A 22390-nucleotide genomic window follows, 5' to 3' on the forward strand; every position below is an offset into this window, starting at 1 on the left:
AAACATCCTCACCAGGAGCTTTATTCACAAAGAGCTTATGCAAAGCACAACTGTCAGAAGTCTGACATCTGACAGATGTGCAGGTTAGCCAATCCATATATGAAGCAGGAATAAACTAGGAAATTGAGCTAGATACAGGACAGCACCAGGAAGAAAGAGAAAGGCACAAATGTAGGAATGTGTCTGAGGATGGAGTGGAAAACACGTAGCCAAATTACTTTAAGTGGTATTTTTTTATCAGAAAGCCAACACAGCTATAAATCAGAGAACTGAAATTCCATACACAGGATATTATTTGCATAACTGAAGTTTCCAAATGATGGAAGTATGGGATCTTTTTTAAGATTCACAAGAACTGTGTGACCACTTCCATCATGTGGCAGATGATCATCCATCATCACAGGCAAGAACAGAGTTCTGTCTTTTGCACTGTGGGAGCAGTTGATTTGGATGCCTGGGAAAAAAAAATATATATAATGCTTGGGAAGCACTTTCAACATGAAGTTAACTTACTTGCACAGAATGCAAATGGTCATAGAGATGACACTGAAGGCCAAACTCTGCAGCCTGTCTGTATCAGGACACAGTGGTGAGATAAAGAATGAGCCCAGAAGTGGATTTTGAGAAAAAAAAGAAGCATTTTTGACACGACCAGGCTTCCCATACAGTAAATGATGTGGTTGTTTCAAAAATTATTTTTAAAGAAAATGGTAAAATTAGCTCTTTTGGTATTTTTCTTTTGATTTCATTTCCCTTTGTGTCTCCACTGCTAAATGTTATATAGTTTGAAATAAATAATAGTCAGTTCCACCGTGTTTGCCAAAGGTATTACAAAGCACAGAAGGGTTGTCATGGAGACAGAAATTCTTAAGTGAAGCAATTGAATCCCTAAAATATTTAAGCAACACTTACTCTGCAGGACAAACATGAAGTAGAATATTTGTGACAAGAAGCTAGGTTGGAATTTCTCATGTTGAAATTGAAAAAGAAAATAAACCAAAACCCGTCTTGGGAAATAAAACCAAGTGGCTGCTAGCTGTGTTTAAATGAGAAAAAAATGTGCACAGCCACTTTCATGTCTACACAAGGCCATGTCAACTCATCACAGAAAAAGAAATAAGCATAGCTACATCTGTGACTTTCACCTGCTTCCTGGCTGAAGTGGTGTGACGTGTCTTTTCTGATGAGGAAAGCAGGTTTCTCTGGGTGGTTCAAACCATCACGAAGAATGAACTGTATTTTCACTTCGTCTGCCATTTCTTTTTGAGTGACTGCTTAACCTACTGAGTTGACGCAGTGAGTCGGTGATACGCAAAGGCATAGGCGCCTTGTAAGAGGACACTGAAGAGGTAGCTCAGACCTACATAAATCTAATTCATACCTAGCATTGTTTTAATACCAAACCTTCCCAGACCTGAAATAACACAAGGGGCAGCTGCCAAAGGCAATCTGTTGATTGCCTTTTTCATGACACTTAATTAAGCTAGCTTTGACCTGGTAATTACATCTACAAGCAAAAGGGATGTGTTTTGTGGGACAAAAATTGAACAGCTGAATTCAAAGTGTACCCACCAAACTGACTGTGTCCAGCACTGCTGGGAGGTATTAGGAGGTGAATTTTGACCAGGTTTCCAGTCTTTCCCATTACTCCTGGCCCTTATTGCTCCTTTCTGACAGGTTTCTTTTTCTCCTCTCTTTGTATCATGTAGTCATTTCCTCTCCTCACTTTGCACTAAGCAACAAGGGGAGAATTTACAAGGAATCAGAGGAAACGAGCAAAACACTGTCTAAAAAGAAGAAAGCAGAAATGGAAATCTGAACAGATGTCTCAAGCAAAACTCCCATGGACCTTCCCTGGGATATCTGCCCAAGTAAGGGAGCATGGGGAGGGCAGGAAACAGCCTAGAGAGATCTTTAAAATATTGCAGAGCTTGTAGTTAATTCAGATCAAGTGTTCCTGGGGACAGTTTGTGGTAATAAGGAGAATGTACTGAAGGTGTAGGAGGGACACATAGTTTTTGCAATATCACTGCTTTCCCAGGCTCTCCTGAGTCTGTCGTTTTGAGAGCTGTATGTTTTAATCCTCAGGAGAATACTGACTGGAAAATGAAAAGGTTTGGTGTGAGACAATTTATGGCAGGCCAAATACCACAAATTTATCCCTTTGGCCTCATAATAAATCCCCCACTGATTAATGCAGCGTCCTAAAGTTACTGATAAAGAAGCCCTGCATTCCCTGAAAACAGTGAATGGTTAGAGCGCTGCAGCTCTGACAGCTAATATCCACAGCATGCATAATGCAAGTGCCTCCCCACCTCCGGTTGCTAATTGACAGAGAAAAGGAGATGGGCAGTAAGTAAAGGTACCTCACCTGATAACTGGCCTACCCCCACATAAACCATTGATAGGTGACACTTGTCACCTGATGCAGGGTAATACAGGACACTGAACTTGTTACACCTTGGCACCCCCACAGTAAGTTTGTGTCCTCTCTTAATCCTGGCTTCCTGCTTCCTCTCCTTGTTTTCCTGGCTCTGAATGTTTCAAACCTTGCCTCTCTGTTTTTCCTTTCTCATTCCTGATGAAGGCTTCTCCAGGTCTCTCAAACAACGTCAAGGCTTTTTTAGCACCAGTGTTTACACCTCCCAGTAGCAACTTGCTCCTCCTCTCTTATTCACATGCCAAACTTCTACCTCTTCTTTATGCTTGTTCTGCTTGACAACCTCTCTTTCACAAAGCATTTACAGCAATGCTGCTCCCCCGAAATACATGGGTGTCTCAGCACTCATTCTGCTATTTTGCAGAAGGCTCTTACAAGTTTGAAAAGTCAGTGGTTATCTCACACAGCTCAGGGAACTGATTGGCTTTTTAAAGCACTGACCTCTGTGTATGTGCAGATTAAATGCAAGGATCCACTTTCCAAAGCATGCGCAATGGGGCTTCAGGGAAACAAGTGAGCAATTATATAGTGACTTCACCAGTGTATCACTGTTATGGGTCCTCTGGGCTACTCAAGTAGTCCAGAGTAATCAGGGTGCATTTTGTTCTGGGTACAAAGGCCTTCCTCTCTCACGCACTCCTGATGCCATTCTTGCACGCTGGGGGCTGCGCCACAGACCAGCAGGATCATTCTGTTCACCACCAGCCTTTATTCCACAAGGTTACTCCAAGTAGTCGCTGGGAGGGTGACAGACCTCTGTCCTTGGGACATGCAGCACACACAAGCCACTGCACTTGGAATCAGGGTCTGGATTTCACAGCTCACATGAGTTTCTGCAGTCCTCGCCCAGCCTTAAAGTTGATGGAGCTTTTGAGCAGGTTCACACTTTGAGCTGGCCTTAGCACAAAGATGGCACTACTTAAACAGTTATACAAATACTAAAAACTTTTCATTAGTTATCAGGCCTAGAGAACACATCCAGCTCTCACAAAGCACTCTCTTCTCCTCTACACGTGCAAACACTGTAATTTTTGTATTATGCTGATTCAGTAATGGATCATTTGGTAATCATTCATTAACTGAAACACTCGTGTCCAACAGCAGCATAGTATCTCATCTCTGCACCTTCAGAAACTCTCAAGAGATGATTAAAAAGCCCCAAGCCCTCAGAAATGTCAGAGTCTGGGAATCCTTTTGTTTTAAATGAAACTAAAGACCAATCTTTTCCCTGAAATGCTCAGCTTGTTCTGAATGTCTGTTTAAATCAAATACAGATATGCTCTCTTCTTTCTGCAGAGCCATTTGCCTGCTCAGAGACAGAGGAAAGAATGTTGCAACATAAGTGCATGCACATCTCCACATAAAACAAACCTCACACCCAGGTCTGCAATCAGTTGGGTGTCTCAGGGGGTGAGGAGGCATTTTAACAATGCTGCAGCTTGTTGGAAGAGAAAGAAGGGGAGGAAGTGGAGAAGGCATGGGAGCCAGAAAAAAGAGAGCAGATTTTTCATTATAAGGATGACATTTACAAATACCATTCCCTTTGGGTGAAGTTACATTTAAGCTAGACAGCTCAGACGATATTAAAACTGAGATGAGGCTTCATTTCTGAAGTGCTTTTCTTCTGAGGAACCTGAAACACTTTCAGAGAAGCATGAATTAAGCCTCACAGCAGCAGCGTGTATGAAGCAACGATTATTCCCCATTTAGTAGATGGGGTATAAAAATGCAAAGAGGTCACGTGAGTGGTTCAAGGGCGTACAGGAAGTCTGTGGCACAGCACAGAAATAGAATCCAGACCTCTTGACTCCTAGACTTGTACTTTAACCACAAACTCATCCTTCTTTCCTTAAATATTCAAGAAGTTGAAAGCCACGCAGCATCAACAAGTCAAAGATCTGAGCAATGCTTGCCTTAGATTTTGTAAGTATATACCTAAAATAGTATACGCATAGACAGGAAAAGATAATTACTTGGGGCATTACATAGTAAGGGTAGTATAAATGCCAAATTTGTTTTCTTCCTTGGTGCGCTGCTGGAGTAGGACTCCCTGAGTTCATTCTTGTTCCCAGCTGGGAAAGGCTTTCAGGAAATGGAGTTGGGAGAGGACAGTTAGTGCATGTTTGTTGACCTGGACCTTTCTTACTTCAATCAATGAGATATTTACAAGGAAAATAAATAAATATGCATAAGTGTTTTGCACTCTGATAAAGATGACGCTACAAGGAGAATTCAGGAGCAAAGGATGAGCTTTTTTATCTGTAGCAAAAGCTTCTACAGAGTTTACAAAAAGATGTTAAATTATAACAGAAAGAAACAACAAATAAGCCTGGAAAGATTGTTGCTTATTAACACGTTTGAACAGAGGCATGGCAGCAAAGATCATCTGTTTCTGAAGTATAATTCTTCAGTGTTAAACCGGAAAGGCTACTCTCTTGAGAGATTTCTAAAATGAAAAGTTGCTTGTGTTTTCACTGGTTAATGCTTAAAATCTGTCTTCTGGGTTCAATTCGCCAACTTAAAGCATCATACAAAGGCGGCAATTTTAGACAAGTCTAACCTTCTTTCATGACTAAGGAAAAAAAAATTCAGTTATGTTTTCCAGCGTTCAATCACCGTGCAGGTTTGTGTGACACTGGCTATTTACTTTTGGTCTGAAACAAGGCCCTTCACAGAGACTGGTATGTGCTCTTTACTGAGATATCATTGAATTTCAAGACACAGCTGCATCTCCAGTACTGTTAGTTTGGTTGGAAGGCATTAGTCTCAAAACCAGGGAGAGACAGAAAACATTTGCTTCCCCTAAGTGGTTGGTCTTGGGTGAGGACTAGTAACAGTAAATTAAAAGGAAGAGAAAAAGGAGAGACCTCTTGCTTTTCGGTTTTGTTTTGTTTTCTAGCTCTGGTACTTAAGGCCTATTTGTCTGAATGCATGTGTGTTCCGGGTCCTGATTTCTAGCCTCACTGTTTTAGAGTGGTACTTTAAAAAACATAATAGATTCCTTTTACTTGCCCAGCTCCCTTAGTGAGCAGTCTACTTCACTCAGCAATTGAAACATCAAATTAAACAAGACACCAATACTTCAAAAGCAGTGCTCCAGCTCAGAGATATGCAGAAAAAAAGCTAATTTCTGGGCACGTCCTTGGACCTGGAAGAACTGCTCTTCATACAGGGGTAAAGACGGACCTGCTTTTTGCCTAATTCCAAAGGAAAGGAGATCTGCGGCCAGGCTCGCATGAGAGTCCAGTCCAAGCATATCATCTGGATGCCAGCCCTCCTCCTCACACTGAAGCAGTTCCTGATTTTATCTATACATATATGCAACAAGATACAGGCCAACAAATGTGAAGGGAAGAGAATCAGCACAAGACCAAGCTACCAGAACAGCCATATCCATTAGACATCTCCCCAGAGCAGAATTGCCACCCTTCATTAAGCCGTGGCCATTACTTGTTATTATTACTGAGTTTATATTGCTTCATTGGGGTTTTCCAGCTGTGCAGGAACACAATGTCTAAGGATTTGCTGGGGGATGGGTTAGATTCATTTTCAAATTGGAACTAATCTATGCTAGGCAGCCAGACAGTTGAGGATAATTCATATTAAAGAGAAAATGCACAGTCAGATACATTCAGGTAGCAGCCAACAAAATGAAGACTCATGTGTCACTGGCTTCTGAAATTTTGTCCGTTTCCAAAGCCCCATCTTGACACCACACTGTGTGATTTGAGGGCTGTACCCTAGTTGCGCTTATTCTGTGGGCTGCAGGTTAGAAAATGGTGCCTTTTTGCTGCTCAGGATCATTCATACCTTCAAGCTTGATGGTCATTATAGTTCTGCAAGCAGGTGAACCTCTAAGCTAGGATCCCTTGCAGTCTAATGGCAACATGAATTACTGGATTTACCAATGAGATGTTACAGGAAACTGATAGAGGTAATTTGTAGAAAGAAATAATCTGCTCAGATAAAATAAACATGGAGTTGAATCTTTGTACAAAACTCATTGCAAACCTGAAACAAGCTTTTTGTCATATGTTATCTGTTTTTAATCAGGGAAAATACAGTACAGGGCAGGTTTTCTAAACAGTGTGTATTTGTCTCTGTCTTATAGATAAAATTCCGTGGCTCCAAAATGGACTAGAATTTCACAAACCTGAACTGACAATAAGAAAGAGACTAAAGACATACAAAGGACGGTCTATGTTCACAGCATTAAAGGATATGTTCTTTGCTGTTGTGGTGCTGTGACTCAAATTACTAAGGTGCTGAAAAGCCAAAGGGACTCTCTCGCTGCATGGGTCTGCAATTCCACCGTGAGAATGATGATATTGTAGCATGACACATCAGTATACTCAGAGGTAGCATCGAACAGTGAGAAAAGGTCACACTGTATCTGATTCAAAACTGGTAGAAAATAGTACCTTGAAGATCCCCGCTGCACTCAGCAGAGGAGGGCTGAGTAAGTATGTGGAACACAACAGCACTCTGAGAAGCATTCATTCCTCTGTTAAAGTTTTGCTGTTGTTCGGTGCAGTACCAAAAAGACAGAAAGAACAGGGATCATTTCCTGTGGGATTTTTATTTTTCACCTTAGCAGCACAATCCCATTCTTTTTAAAGACACTTGATTAATTAACTTTGTAGGTAAAAGCCAGTGAATGATATTTCATTTATGCCTTGCAGATTTAACAATCATTTTCATCACATTAGTCACCCAGAAAAATCTTCCTCGATATTGCCATTTGGGCAATATGGTTTCCATATCGTTTCCAGAAGTTGCAGAATAGCTAGAATACAGCTGCTACCTATGATTATCTTGATGTATCCTATTACTTGTATTGCAATCATGTCTAGGTGACCTGGCACAGATTGTGTTCCTCTGGGCTGGCTAGTTCTTGACACAGAAACATCCTTGCCCGAAGGGTTGTGAGAAATGGAAGAAGAGAACGAGAAGAAGACCACTGATACTTTCAGGCTCAGCTCCCCAGACTTTTCCTTACCGTGAAATGACACAGCGGTGTTTTCCTCTGTTACCATGGCATTCTGCAAACAACTCCAGCACACTAGCTGGAAATGAAGTGGGCAAACCTCTAAAAGTTTGGCAGTTTGAATAAACATCTGTGAGGATCTGGCTGGACTTGGGGACAGGCTGTCCTTTGCAAAAGAAACCACAGATATTGGTAGAGATGCACCCCTTTTCTAAGGGCCTCTGCAGAGTCTAGAGGAAAGGGTATGAGGCAAATAAGATCTATATCCAGAAAAGGAGAGAGATGGGGGAGTGGCTGGGAAAAAAGTGTCCCATGGAGGGGAATCCTGTACAGTGCAGAAAGGTAGAAGGGATTAGAAAACAAAGAGATGAATGGAGGAGACCAGAGAGGTGCTCTCTATTCCACAAAGAAGAGCAGGATGCATATTATACTGCAGGTGACAACTGCAGTGCCTTATGTACCACGTGCGATCACACTATCATGGGCATCTTCCCAGGGAACCTCTCAGAAGGCTTCCAGGCCTGCGGTCTTGGAGAAGGGCAGGTTCTCCTGAAAGATATCAGCAGCTGCAAGAGAAGCAGGGACCAGAGCTGTAAGCTGAAGATACTAATGACCTGCAGTCTGGGCAAAATTTAGGAGTTCATTTAGGAAACCACTGGGGGCAGAAAGAAGCAGAGTGAACCCTGCTAGAACATTAAATCATAAATAGCTGGAGTTGTCTGACTTTCCCAAGGCTATTCTTATTTCTGTTCCTAAAGCTTCCTGTCACAGGTTATGTGAGAGTTTAAGTCAGCCTCTTGGGTGGGGATGGGCATTTTTTTTCTGAATAAGCACTACATAAAATAAGACATATATTGCTTCAGGTAGTGCCTCCCTTTCCAGGAAGAAGTGCTGTTCAGAAGGGACACCCAGTGATCACAGTGACAGTGGGGCCACTGGCCAGCCTCCTCTCCTGGGTGACTTGGCTGAAAGCGGCAGAGTGTCAGATGCCTTGCATCTGTGTACTCCCATTCTTGCGCTGTTATGTATACATCCCAGTCTCAGCTGAGGCTGCAAGCAGGAATTACCCAAAATACCACAGCACCAGCTGTTTTGTTGGATGTTATGGAGCTGAAACCCAGGAGTACTGGAAATCTTCAAATAAAGCTTTTTCCCATAAAAGAAACTTCCAGATGCACGAGCCCTGAGTGTTTGTGAACAAGCAATGTTTGGCTAGTAAGCTTGCCCTTTTGATGTCTGCCACTTGCCATTTGATTTATAACAAATGTGTAATAACTTGCTGAATACCACAGAAACTCACGAGAACATTAATGCATGATTTGGTGGTAAAAGGGTGTATAATTTAATTGGAGTGCCACCATCAATCTGACCGCATATCTTAGCAGGGCTTCTTTCCCTGGATAGATCATTCTTGAATAAAAAACTCCAAAACTGAGAGCAGTCCTTACTAAAAACTTTCATGGGTTTGACAAGCCAGTGAGCAAGTGATATGATGCTCAAAACTCTGTGTGATGTGTAGTACGTTAATTTTACCAGACAGTCAAGGAACCTCCTTTTAGATGAAGTATTTCAAAGAAAACCAGGTCATTTGTTCCACAGGTGGCAGGATGCTGTGCGCAAATATTCTCCCTACATTTGTGATCTTAGAGTAAGGCAAAGAGACTTCACCTACAAAAGATTCACAAAGCTTTACAAGTGCCGTATCTGCTCACTGTGATGCGTTATACACTTTCCAATGGCTATAGAAAGAGGGGCGTGAGGGGATCGTGATCCTAAGCAGGATTTGTACACCACCTAAACTACTCGAGATGGATGTCTAACCAGTTAAAAGTCTCCAGCACTAAAGGTGGAAACCTGTGGTCAGTCTGCTGCTCTGCTTGGGTACTCTTGCCTTTAGAAAGCTTTTCCTAATGCTGAAGTCTTGTTTGCTGCAGTGCAATCCCATAACTACTTGCCTTGCCTACGACAGACGTGGAGGACACGTGATTTCCTTCCTCTTTGCAGCAGCCTTTTGTGTATTCAACAACTGCTATTCTCCACTCAGTCCCCTCTTCTCTGAGTGAGCACAGACCCTTCAGTCTTTTCCAGACTTCTGACTGATCTTACTGCACTCCTCTCACCTCCTTCCAGCTGGGCACAGCTTTCCGCCTACACAGTGCCCCAACCACCACTTGCTACTCTAGCTAAGGCACTACTGATGCAGAACCAAGCTGAAGGATGACTTCACATAGCTTTCAGTCCAGTCTCCCAGTTTGTGCAGTGTGGTGTTTGCCTTTTTCATGGTATCAGTGATTCGTGTTTAGCCCGTGATCCATGAATGGGTCCTCACAGATCTTTTTTCTTCCTTCTGCAGAGCTACTATCGTACCTGTTGTTCCTCACTGCATACTCATGCTGCAGACTGCTCCTGCATGGCTAGTGAGCCTTGTACTTTACAGTTTTTGTGTAAGACCGGCTCTAGAGTTTGTTCAGTTTTTACCATTCGAATCCTATCCCCAACATGCCTGGAGTCCCTCCCACCCAGGGCTGTATGGAGATTTAAAAAGCAGACTCTATTCATCATCCAAGTTATTAATGAAAGTAATGAACAGTGCCAGGCCAGACCAGACTCCTGGGGAACTCAGAACAGAGGAGCTCAGTTTATCTTTCTGTTTTGACAGCAAATTGTCTGTAACTACTGAGCCTTGTTTCCAATCAGTTTGATACCCACTTTTCATCTGGCCATATTTCTCTTCCTTGCTTACATACAGCTCTGCCAAAAGCCTTATGAAAATCAAGATATATGGCATTTACTGCTTCTCCCTGTCAGCATGGTAAGGATTACCTCATCAAATGATGAAATTAGATGGTTTGACACGGTCTGTTCTTCAGAAAGCCATGTTTTTTTCCTCTAGGTACTTATGAATAATGGCTTGAGTAATTTTCCCAGTATTTTTGCAGGAACTGAAATAAGCTGATCTCTCTATAATGCTCTGACTCTTCTTTCCTCCTTTTTTAGAGAGAATTATTACATTTGCCCTCGTCCCTTCTTTGATATCTCACCTTTCTTGAGAGAACACAAACAGTTCTGAAATTACATCAGGTAATTCTCCAAGTAGTCTGGGGTATAATTCATCAAGCCCAGTTAATTTGAATATAGTTGGCTTCTTTATGCCCTTTCCAACCCATTCTCTCCTTATCCTAGGTGCAGATCATACTGCTTTGCTGTGGTGTCAGTTGTGTTGGTTACCTGCCTGCAGCTGGCTCCTGAAGCCTCGGAGACAAAAACAGCACATGGCTTTCTGGTAACATTGCCCCTTTCTGTTCAGTAATTAGCCATTTCCTTGGGATTTGTTTCACTCTGAGTGTACCTGCAGAAGTGTTTCTTGTTACCCTTTAGGGAATTTGCTCATGTTACCTCATTTTGTGCTCTTGCTTTTGTGTTTCAATCCTATATGCTAGTGCCATGCTTGTGTACTCATCCTCAGTAATCCTCTAGTTTCTTAATACCTATCTTCTCTTTCTTAGCAGCTGTTCTCTTACATTTGCCTGGAGCAGGATCTTCCCAAACAAATCTCCGAACGTTTTAAAATATGCCTTCTTGAGGTCTATACTCTCTATTTTGCTGTCTTCCTTCTCCTTCAATTTCCAAAGGAAGGCCATGGAAGCTGGAAGCAGTTAGCTCCCCTGAAAATAAGACTTTAACTGTGTTTTTATTATTATGATCACAAGGCCAGCATTTTAACTGTACAGCAAGAAGAGCTCTAGGCCTCCTGTTTCTTCAGCATTATTGTAGAGATGTTTTCTGCCAGACTGCATTACAGCACGGATGCCTCTCAAGCTTTCTTATCTGTGCATGGTATCTGATACAAGGTGCACAGAGTGCTTTGTGAAAGTTTTCAAAACTTGGCAGCATCTCCAGCTGCTAAAGTCTCTTGTGCTTCTAGTCCCCATCAGGATAAGACAGTCTCATGTCACCAGGGTTTTCATGAATGCTACAGAGGCAGCTGATTATGTCACCCCCAGACACATTTGGTCTTGCTGGGAAACGTACAACTGTCTCCATGGGTTTTTAGCTACACCCATTAAAGTGCGTTTACCCAGGTATAAATCACCAATGCCAACTGCCCACAGTGTAGCACAGCCGTATCTTTCTGAAATTGTATTCCATTTGAACACATCTGCTACCTCATAGCAAAGATGGCTTTGAAAATTTAGATGGCAAACTAGAGAAGACTTGTGTGTGTGCTTTGTGGTGAGAGGGCACACTTAGAAGGCTTTAGGCCTTATGGTTTCAAGAGCCAAACTTAGCATATTTTTCAAGTTCTGAACCATTTGGATTAGAAACTGATCTCACGCCTTTCAGATAGTTCCTACACCTACGACATGTGAGATGACATGCCTGGAAGTCATCAAAATTCAGCCTTTGTCTGTCTTACTTGAACAATAGTGATGCTGACGGAACAACCACAAACGAAATAACAAATCAACAAGCTAATCTACATCCTTCCAGCATCACTTCCTAAAATGTGATGTAACCACATAAGCATACCACAGCCTATAGCTTACATGTCTCACACAAAACCTGAGCACCTGCAAACGTTAGGGAGCGTAGACCTAAAGTTAAAATTTGCAGCTTTACATTAACTGAAGAACACATACCTTGCCTTGTTTTCTTGTTCTGTCCAGAACTAGAAGCAGCATTAGCTAGTTATTCCAAGAAAAAAAAAGCAAAAAATCTTTATAACATTTCTGACCAGGATGGAATATTCCAGAAACCAAAATGTGGGGAGACAGTCTTCTCACATGGTCCGCAGTCCAGGCTTACCAGCTTAACAGAATTCAATAGGTCAAATAATGAGCTGGTATGAAATCCTGGCCCAATGAAATCCATGGCAAAACTCCCACTGGTTTTTCTGGGGCCAGGATTTCAGTCTGGCCAAACTGTGTCCAAATGCTGACATTTTTTAAAAAGCGGCAAATGTCATGCAGCATTTTGTATATGAATATATTCATATTCAGACAAACTGGAATGTTTTTGGGCAAGGAAATATACATGGGGTGACTTTGCTGTCAGGCCAAAATGGACTCTGGAAGACACTGTCCCCACTGTATGTGAAAGGATGGACAAAGGAATACTCTGCAGTGCAGGCAGATAGTAGCCAAGTAGGGTGCTCTGCGGAGCTATGAATTTTGGTATGAGAGTCCATGACTCCCTACATCCATAAGAGTTATCTTATTCTCAGCAAGATGCTATGAGCTGAAATGCTACTCGGCAGCAGAAGAGGTTTGCCCTGTTGTGCAGATTAACAGAGGCTGGTGCTGTTTGGAAGAGATGGGTATGAGTCGGGTTTTCTGGAACTCACACATACCCAGCCACAGCACCTGGGCCCCAGATGGTTTGCTCTCTCCCAGCCACTTAGCCTATGATCACTGCTCTCCTTCAGTGACGGGACAATAACAAACAGGCATTCCTAGCATGGGTGCAACCTGGGTCTTGACTGTGGAGTTGTTCCTTCTGCTTTGAAATCTATACTGCTGTCTTAAACTTAAAACAATACTTCACCATTTCAGCTGATGACAGCTGAACAATATACTCCACCTTAGACTGCCTGTTCATGCCTGACTTGTGTACAGTGTGTGCTCTTCTCACTTCCTGCCAATGTTTACAGCCAGGCTGCAGCAAGAATTCAAGTGCTCCTGTGCTGTCTCTTGTTCTCCACACCTTTGTAGGCTTCTGCCTGTCCAGAACTGATGTTGGCTCTAGTGCTCTGAATCTAAGCTAATATAGCTTAGGTTCAACACATTATTTTAAGCTAATGAACAAATGAAAACTAGCATAACCCATCCCCAGGGACGAAAGGAAGAGCCAAGAGCAGATGCTGAAATATCAAAGTGATGATGTCAGTTAAACCTCTTTACAAAACAGTCAAGTGGAAAGACTGAAAAGGAAGGTTGCACTTTTCCTCCAATACAGGTCAAATAAAGAACTAAACACTCCTTCTCCTTCCCATCATTGCAGTACTACGAGAGACTGTGCTTTTTCAAATAGTTTCCCTGATATAATCAAAGATATTTACCTTCTTTATACACGTTTACTGCCCTCACACTGTTAATCCCCTCTAGGCATTCAGAAAAAGAGGAATCTATTTCTACTAGCTTTATTAGTGCAATGCAATTTTCCCAGAGCCAGAGCTGAATGAATTGTTTATGGTAATAAGTGATGCGTTTAATTTAGTTCATTTTTTCCTACTTGTGACTTGACCATCACATCATCCTGACTTCTACATTTCTAGGGTTAATTGTAAATATTCACCAAACAGATTATACAAATACATTTCAATTGATGAGTTGTTTGCAGACCAATGTCTTTGAAAATACCCAATTTATTTTTTTATCCCCAAGGGTACGTGGCTGGTTGCCTAATTCACATGCCATCATTTCTGACAGAGAAACTGAAACTTAAAATAGGAGAATAATGATGGAAGCTTATCAGTTACTGAACAGATAATAATGCCCCTGTATGATGATCTTCCAGATTAATATTAATCTGTGTTAAAAATAGTTTACAAAATATTTAGGATTCACAAATAAATTGTTAAACTAACAGCTTAAATAAACATTACCCCTGGAAACCAGGAGTGAGATCTAATCGTGAGAACAGTCATGAATCACTTCCTTCTAGTTCCAAAAGCTCTGCTGCCTACTAATTTGTCTTTTATCCTGCATGGCTGCTCTGTGAAAGCCTCCAAGGATATTATATATAATACAAAACCCACATGCAACTAATCATGAAAATTTGACTAATACTAACTAAGGGAAATCTGACTGAACAGGCAAAATGTTATTTAGAATAATTTGTTTTGTAAAAAACATCTACAAAATTACTTCCAATTATGAAAGGAGGATTGAATTAATGATTGTCTTTTTGATATGCCACATGGATGCTTTGGAGACTTGTGAGAATATTTCTTAATAAAAAGCGTGTGCAAGTACGTTAAGATGTAGAATTAGGGCTAATGGAGTCATCAACAATAACCTGCTGAAGCCAAGGAAAAATGACACCAGAAAACTTCATGTTTCTGAGGCATAAAAGTAAAAGCTCAGAAATTTAATCATCAACTCCAATTTTATCATAAAACCTTAGCAGACTTGGCCAGAAAAATGTACTTTAATTTTTATAAACTCTCAGACTGCCCTGAAATCAGCAAAACCAGAGTTTTTACATTGCTTTTCATAACCTCCAAAGCTTAGTGAGGTATTAAAATTTGATTGTATGTTAATATCATCTGAAAGATTATCCAGACAGCTGCAATAAACAATATGTAGCAGGACCTCTTCAGGGTCAAACTTTGTTTATAGGAAACGATGAGATTATTCTGTTTTTATTAGAAAGGAATCCATATGTATATGAGACAGCGGCAATGTGACGTGGAAGCCCGTATACCTAGCTTTCTAATCCTAATAGTTGCCTACTGGCTCAGATACAAGTTTCCTAGGTTGTTCTAGCACGTGGTGTTTGGTCATCAGTCAGTTTTGGGATAATCTCTGGTTTAAGGGCCAGGTTTAGCCTGTAAGAACAAGGCACCCAATCTGCAGTCTGATGTCATGCAGGTCAGCCATGCAATACACCAGCCAAAGGACAGCAAAATGCCTGTTCACATTAACAGGCTGTGCATGTGCCTGTTGGTTCATGTGATGAGGGATAAGTCTGTGCTATTACATACCAACAGTACCAATACTTGTTGGCTCCATATCCTAAGATACGTTAGGGGAGACACCTAAACATTCAGCACCCAGGTAGCTCCCTAATGGACTTTATGGCTTGCACCAGTAGACAGTGTGGACACCTCTGAAATAAAGCATAGATATTTTTTCTGCTTCTTGTGTGGATGTGACTTCTAATTAACCATCATATGATTTTTTTTTTCCTCCCCTTTAAACCAGCAAGGATTCCTATCCTCTGAACCCACCAAGGTCTTTGTAAACAGCAAAATGGTTATTTTCAATTTCTCATTTAAAGGAATAGTTTAAAGGAATGCTGACATGTTGAATAAAAGCAGGATTTCTTTTCTAAGAAAAAATCCATTATAAAATTAATAAGTACTTGTCACAATTCACATGCATATCCAAGTGACTAAGCAGATGCTCCTTACTGTGATTTGAAAAGGGCTTCCTCCTGCTTTAGGCACTTTTCACAGTTAAGAATCAGGAATTTTGGTCCCTAGTTCCTGTGTGGAAATATTTAAAACTCTTTCTAATATATTTATGATGTTTTCCTACGCAGCCCAGCACAAACATTTCCAGTGTGCTATGACTCAGTACTTTTTTTGAAGTGGCAGAAATACAATGAAAAGCCTGTTTCTCATAGTATTTTGGCAGAAAACAACTCTGTGGGCTGGTGTTGACAACACCACAGTCTAAGAATAGGGCACTTCTCAGGCAGAAAGTTGTTGAATTTGGACATAAGCTAGGTTTGCCTAGGCGTAAAGAAGCCACTGTCTTCAGGGAAAGGAGTAATTTGGAAATGCTTATCCTACAAGCTAGAGTGCGTTAGTGTCTACCAAAATAATTATTTCCTGTGAGGGCTACTCAGAATGAAGTAATCTCAAAGAATATATTCCATTGTACAAGCGAGGTCGCTGGGCAGCCCCTCTGACACTTCCTCAAAGGGGTTCTCATTGTATGGAGTGCTCTATTCTAGTTTCAATTGTTCGTAAACATGAGTAATGCTTCCTTCCAAGTTTGTGTAAATGGGAAGAACTGTAAATGGATGGTGCTTCACCATACATGTACCATGCTGATAGCACTACCACCATCTTTATAAAATGTAGCATTTAGGTGAGACAAAAAAGTAACACAACAGTGAGGAAGTGAAAGAGTTAAAGCTTTTAAAAATGGGCCTGATCATGACAGCCTTAAAACCTAATATTCTGAGCTGAGCCTGGGCTGTCCTGGTTCTGCTAAACCCAGTGGAGGTGGAAGTGTTTCCTCTAGCTAAGGCTTTACCCATAAATACAGGCTATGTAGATTGTTCTCTACAAATAAAGGCAATACAGACAATTCCCTGGAAACCCCAGCTACAGCATTCCCTTACTACGGGTAACGTTTGCCAAGTGACTCAAGTGTCTACACCACCAGTTTGATTTCATTCTTATTTCACTCCAGGGCTCTGGTTTCCTGATTATCCATACTGTTCACGTGCTACTTCTGGCAGCAATAATTTTGGTCAATTATTTATCTCCAAAAGGAAATGCTGGCACAGTTGGCAGACCAGCCAACTCCAGGCAGAGCATATTGTATGTGTACCTCCCAGGCTTGGACTCCTGCTCTATGCAACTGCCATTCAGCACAGCCCTAGAAAGCCTTCCTCCCTCAGCAACCCTCTACAGACCCTCAGACCCTGCAGGACCCGTGACACTCCACCTTGCCCTCAGATAAGTAAAAACACAGCCCTAGCAGACAGAAATCTTCTTACTGATATTTAGGGATCTATGTAACTTCTCTGGACAAGCTGTAGACAGCCAGGTCTGGAAGCTGTCTTTTTGCACAAAGCTGAATTCTGAATTTGTCTGCTCAAGATTTCTAGGCCTTAAGTTCTTTGGAAGATGCCTCCTCTTATTTAAAATTGCTTGTAATATTCCTGCAGTGCTCATTCGTATCTTTTGTTTTCAGCAGGATAAAGCAGAGGGAAATAAATTCTCTCCCACTTAAAGAATGAGGCATTCCGAACTCCCTCATATACAGGACACCACTGCTTTGTTGCCATGTCCTTCATGTCTTTACTGGCTATTTTCTGACTTTTCCCATACCCCTCTCCTTAAGAAGGACAGAAGATCACTGGCCTGTCATTCACTGCAAAAATGGAAGAGCTAGCCCAGCCCCTCCCGCTGCCTGGCAGCAGCTCTAAAACAGAGGCTGAGAAGAGCTAAGGATTATTTTCCCAGGGTCTCTTTGATCTACCAGTCCCAAGCATCAGGTCCTCAGCTGAAGTAAACTGGAACAATTTTGTCAACTTCAATGGTAATATGCAGGGGTCTCACTCACCTTTTCTACCCGAGAGAAACAAGGAGCAGGCAGTGCAGTTAGCAGAAATTATTCTCCCTCTAACCTTAACCTGAAAACTCTTTTATTGCAGAACATTTAGCATATATGTACTCACCTGTGGGCTTTATTTCAGGTGTTCCTACCTAAACATGTGACCTCTAATGAAGCAGCAGCCATATGTCATATTACAGGCAGGTGATAGATGGAGTTAATCATGCAGCTTTGAGCCATTCCCTCTGTACCCATTAAATCACCTCCTTTGAGACTTGTTCTAACAGTCCAAACCAGGAATAGGTACAGCCAGAAGAAACGGTTACAACTTTGATACTTGGATGAGATTTTTAACTTGAAAAGAGCCAGGAATGTACATGTGTGAACTCCTGCCCCTTCCCTAACAAACACTAATGAACAGCTTCCAGCTATTGGCATTAAAAATAATCAGCCTGTCAGGGAAATGTTTCTTTCCCCAAATAGGGAAGGCTTCCCTCAAGCTCTCTCTCAAATTTATGTGTGTTTGATGGTAGCGCTTAGTCCTATATTAGTGACACATTTATGGGCTGCTATCTTGAGGGCTGGAAACAAAAATTTCACATCTTTCCAAAAAGAAAGCTCCCTTTCCACTGTGACATGTCATATTAAGCTCTGTCCCTGGAAGGTTCCTATGTACCAGATACCAGTTGTAACATTTTAAGGTACAGCAAACCAACTTAAAATTCCCTCTGAGGGAGTATATTGATTTTCCCTTCTAAGTGTGATGGTTGTACTTGTGGTATGAAGGCATCTGGATTCACAGAAAGAAGGATGTGAAAAGACTCACAACACAGTGAAAATTCATGAGTGTGCAAGGGAAATGACAACATAGAACAGAGGCCGTCAGAAAGCTGATCAGCCCTTGGAAGCTGGAGAGCACTGGGCTATTCGTAGAGGTTCGTAGCTCTGCCACTAACCTGAGGTATGTCCTCGGGCATGTCTCTTCACCTTGCTGTGATCCCATTCCCCATCTGTAAAGCGAAGATAACAACATGTAACTTTATGAAGTGCTTCAGATGACAAATGCAACATAACTCCTTAGGGTTAGCTTACTGGACACAGTAGGGGATGAAGAACATAGATCATGCATTGCCTCCCTAGTTAGAAATGACATGACTATTTGTTAAACTCTTTCTGTTACCCCACTTCTGCATCTCTACCGCAGCTACTTAAAGCACATTCTCGTTGTAATAAAGATGTGAAAGAATCAACCTTCCATCTGTACCAAGTATGCATAGCACTATTCAAAACAAATCATTACTTGCAGCAGCAATGGAAGAATAAAGATGTTTTAAGATTTGCAGTTCTAGGAAAGAAAGCATTTACTCTAGCAGTTGACAACATACAAGCATGCAGAACAAGCAGAATAAAGCCTACCTAGACTACTCACTCAAGGTTTGTGTTATGATTCTTCATGGTGGGGAAGAAAGAGGAAGATTATCTCAGACAACTGTTAAATTTAATCTTTGGATTAAATTTATTAATCTATGGAGTTGCAGGATAGTCCAGGAACTTAAAAGTTAATTGTCTATAGTAGTTAAATGGGAATTTTAGTGACCTACTGTTCTCCCATTAGACTGGAGTCCTCAGGAATAAGTGAATAATAGTATATTATTCTGTTGCAATTACTCTTCTAGTATGCATGTACATTTTTATTTGCCTGAGAACAGGAGTATGTGCTGGGAACAATTATGGCACTATACAACTTCCAGTGATTGAAGGAAGACTTCATTTATTTTAAAATTAGCTTCTAAACTATCCACTTGTTTAATCATAACAAATTTGGAATCTCTTTCTTGACTTTAATAGCTGAACACTTGGCTCAGGATATGTGGGTCATTACTTCCTCATTCTTTAACATAAGGGCAAACTGGCAGCCTGCTTGGGATTTCTTGAGACTCTTTTAAAGATATCCAGATAATCCTCTGAGAAATCATACTAGATCATATCAGCATTTCTCTCAAACTCAGGTCATAGCTCCTGTCAGTGCTTAGTTTTCTTACAGTAGGCATGAAAAGCTACGATCAAATACCTGGACTGTTATTTTATTTACATACCGTGATGAGTAAATGCCCAAGCCCATAGTCTAGATTCTTGTGTACCCTGAAAACCCATTTACAAACCTCTCATTTACTTCTCTTGGACTGCAATTTCAGCCATTTTGTGATGGGATGGAAACCTTCTTTTTCCCAAACATGGCCAAATTGCATTTTTAGCTCTTTCAGGGCTCTCACAGCTCTAGCTCCACTGAAATTATAATGTTAGTCTGGATTTCCATTGCTGTGACAGCAAGCAGAGCCTGTCTGCCAGCGTACAGACAGACTCAACAGACTGAAATCTGAATGGAAAATGGGGTAAGAATAGCAGTGAATGGTGCCTGAATTAATGCTACTGCAGAGCACCCTCGGGTAATGCTCAGGGTATAGAAGGAGAGATACTCAGAGAGGTGGAAGAATAATAAAAAATTAAGAGTGAGGGCATATCAGGGGACATTTTCAGATTTTTTTCCTAGATAAACTGTTATGTGGTTTGTCCTAAGTGCAAGACAGCTTGCTGAAAGCTATAATATCTTCTTCCCCTACCCTCATGATAACTTTGGCAACAGAAAAAGATCATACATGTGAAGTGACAAAGTCAAGTATCTAAGTGATCGGAAATGAACTGTTTAAATTAGAGCAAGAGCTGCAATTTGGAGAAGGAAAGGAGCCATACCCTTGGGAACACAATGATGATTTGTGCCCTTTTAAAATCCTAGAAAACCAAGAAGTGCAGATGAGCCAAGAGCTATTTTAGGAAAAAAAAAAATGCCCTTCCTTACTCCAGGGATCAAAGAGGAAACCATTAGGCAAAACTAAAATCATGACTGAAGGATCAGAGGCTCTGGAAAGGGCAATACTGGTACCACTGTTCATCTGCACTGTGCACCACTGCACAGAGAGAAATGATACATCACAGCTTGGTCTCTAGGGCCACAGGGGATAATTTCTCAGTGGCCCCTCTTCCCTCTCCTCTATTGCAGCAGTCCAGTCCCTGTTTGCAATCAGTGCCTTGGTCTGTCCTCACCATGGGAGAGGCACATGAGGAGCAATAAGGGATGGAAGGGAATAAAGGGGCCCATGGCCACACTGAAGAGAGTGCACACTGTTCCCTCTTGGTTTTTGTTAGCGGTATTCCTAGAGCAGAGTCTGTTCCTACACAACTGTTCCCACAATCAGGTTTCCATCTGACTGGTGCCCTTTTGCCAACATATGCCAGTGAAATGAATGGCAATAGCTGTCTCTCTGCAATATACTCTGCTAATTCTGTGATGGGAGGAGAATGTACTGTCTGTGCCTTTCCAGTCTGTATCCCAAATACAGAAAGGATCTGACAGCCAGGATGCAGAAGCATGCAGCAGGCTCGATAAACGTGTAGGTTCGGTTACCTGAGCCAGAAGATGTGACAACAGGGGTTTTAATCTCTGAGACAGGGCAGTTCAGCAAAATGATACTAAATTTTATAACTTTGTTGGGGGATTCTCACTTCAAGTTAAGCTGAGATTTCATTGATAACTTCAGGTACACTCATATGACTCAAAAAAGGTTTCAGGATATTTATCTAGAAACCACAAAAGTGGGCTAAGAAAGAGATAATCTGACTTTTTTTTCTCTTTTTAAAATTTTCTAAGTACAAGGAAATTCCAAAACTTTCAGTGTTGCAGGCAATTTACACCGATTACAAAACAAAAGAATATTGTTAAAATTCCAAGACTGCAAATGGATATACCAGCTAAAGCTGCTCTTAGATTGCGTACATAATTTCTGATAAAACATGGCCTAAAGATCTCAGATACTAAGGGAGAAGGAAGGACAGTTCACGGCTCTTCATCCCTTTCTACAATAGTCCAATTTTCTTGAAAGTCTTCCTGCTAAACACCTCCCCTTTTCTCTCAAATAAATCACAGATAATGACAGGCATTGATACAGTTAAATATTTCTACTTTGGTGGACAAAAGTAAATAGTTAATAACCAGAGTTCCTCACAGTTATAAATGCCATTAACTGGCTCTCACAATCCTGCTGTTTCAAGGGGAGAGGTGACATTGAGCTTGCAGGGCAAAGAAGAGTGAGCATTTACCAGGTAAGATGCAGAGAAAAACTTGAAACAAGAAGAACTCTAGTGAAAGCACTGATTGAGAAGTGCGCTTGCTGCATGCTGCCTTTATTTATATGTCAATAGGATTACAGCTGCGCTCATTTATAACTTAGGATTTTTTTCAAAAGGGGAACTATACCAGATCACTATTTCTTGCACTGTTTGGTCTGCATTTAGGTGGCAAGCAGATGCAGAAAAATGAAAAATGAACAAACCTAGATCATCTACTGCCAAACTATGTCGGTGTTCCCAGGGGCTGGGAAGGCAGGCAGAAGAAAGCTGGCAGGCCAAGAGAGGAAGGTTTCTGCTCCTAGGAGTGAGGACAGAGAGAGCTTCCTGAGCACACAACTTCCTGAGTGGCCAGGTTTGGCCACCAGGAACTTGGAAACTGCTGTTTGCTTCTACCGTGATGATGGGAACAGCGTACGTCTGTACGTACTCTTGGAAAAGAAACAGTGCTGCACCTCTAGGGAAGTCCATTTCTCCCTGATAGGAGCAACCCTGCAGAGCCCCAAACACAAGCACACATCTTGCAATACAGGGACAAGAGTCCCTGTTTTGAAAGGCGGGCTTCCACTACCTTTTAGGTGTTACTGAGCTTTGCAGAGGCAATTTCCTAAGGCTAAAGCCATCAAACATTTTCACTTCCTCCTGTTCAAGCACTGCCGTTACAGTGGTTTCACTTGGCTGTGTATCATGTGCTGCGGAGGGAGGAGAGAAGTTGTGTGAGCAACCGAGGGTGCAGCCTGGCCCCACAGGCAAGGAAGGCTGGTG

At 41.6% G+C, this 22390-nt stretch overlaps 1 long non-coding RNA gene across 2 annotated transcripts in view; it reads right to left on the reverse strand.

The window, feature by feature from the left end:
- LOC140657783 (uncharacterized) overlaps nucleotides 1-22390 on the reverse strand; it is a 185548-nt gene that overhangs the window by 31022 nt on the left and 132136 nt on the right. For both annotated transcript variants that reach the window (XR_012044486.1, XR_012044485.1), the window contains one exon: nucleotides 18400-18453. This is a non-coding gene — a long non-coding RNA (uncharacterized lncRNA). The remainder of the gene's footprint in view (nucleotides 1-18399; nucleotides 18454-22390) is intronic.

The sequence above is a fragment of the Ciconia boyciana genome, chromosome 10 (genome assembly GCF_034638445.1).
Source record: "Ciconia boyciana chromosome 10, ASM3463844v1, whole genome shotgun sequence".
Lineage (NCBI taxonomy): Eukaryota > Metazoa > Chordata > Aves > Ciconiiformes > Ciconiidae > Ciconia > Ciconia boyciana.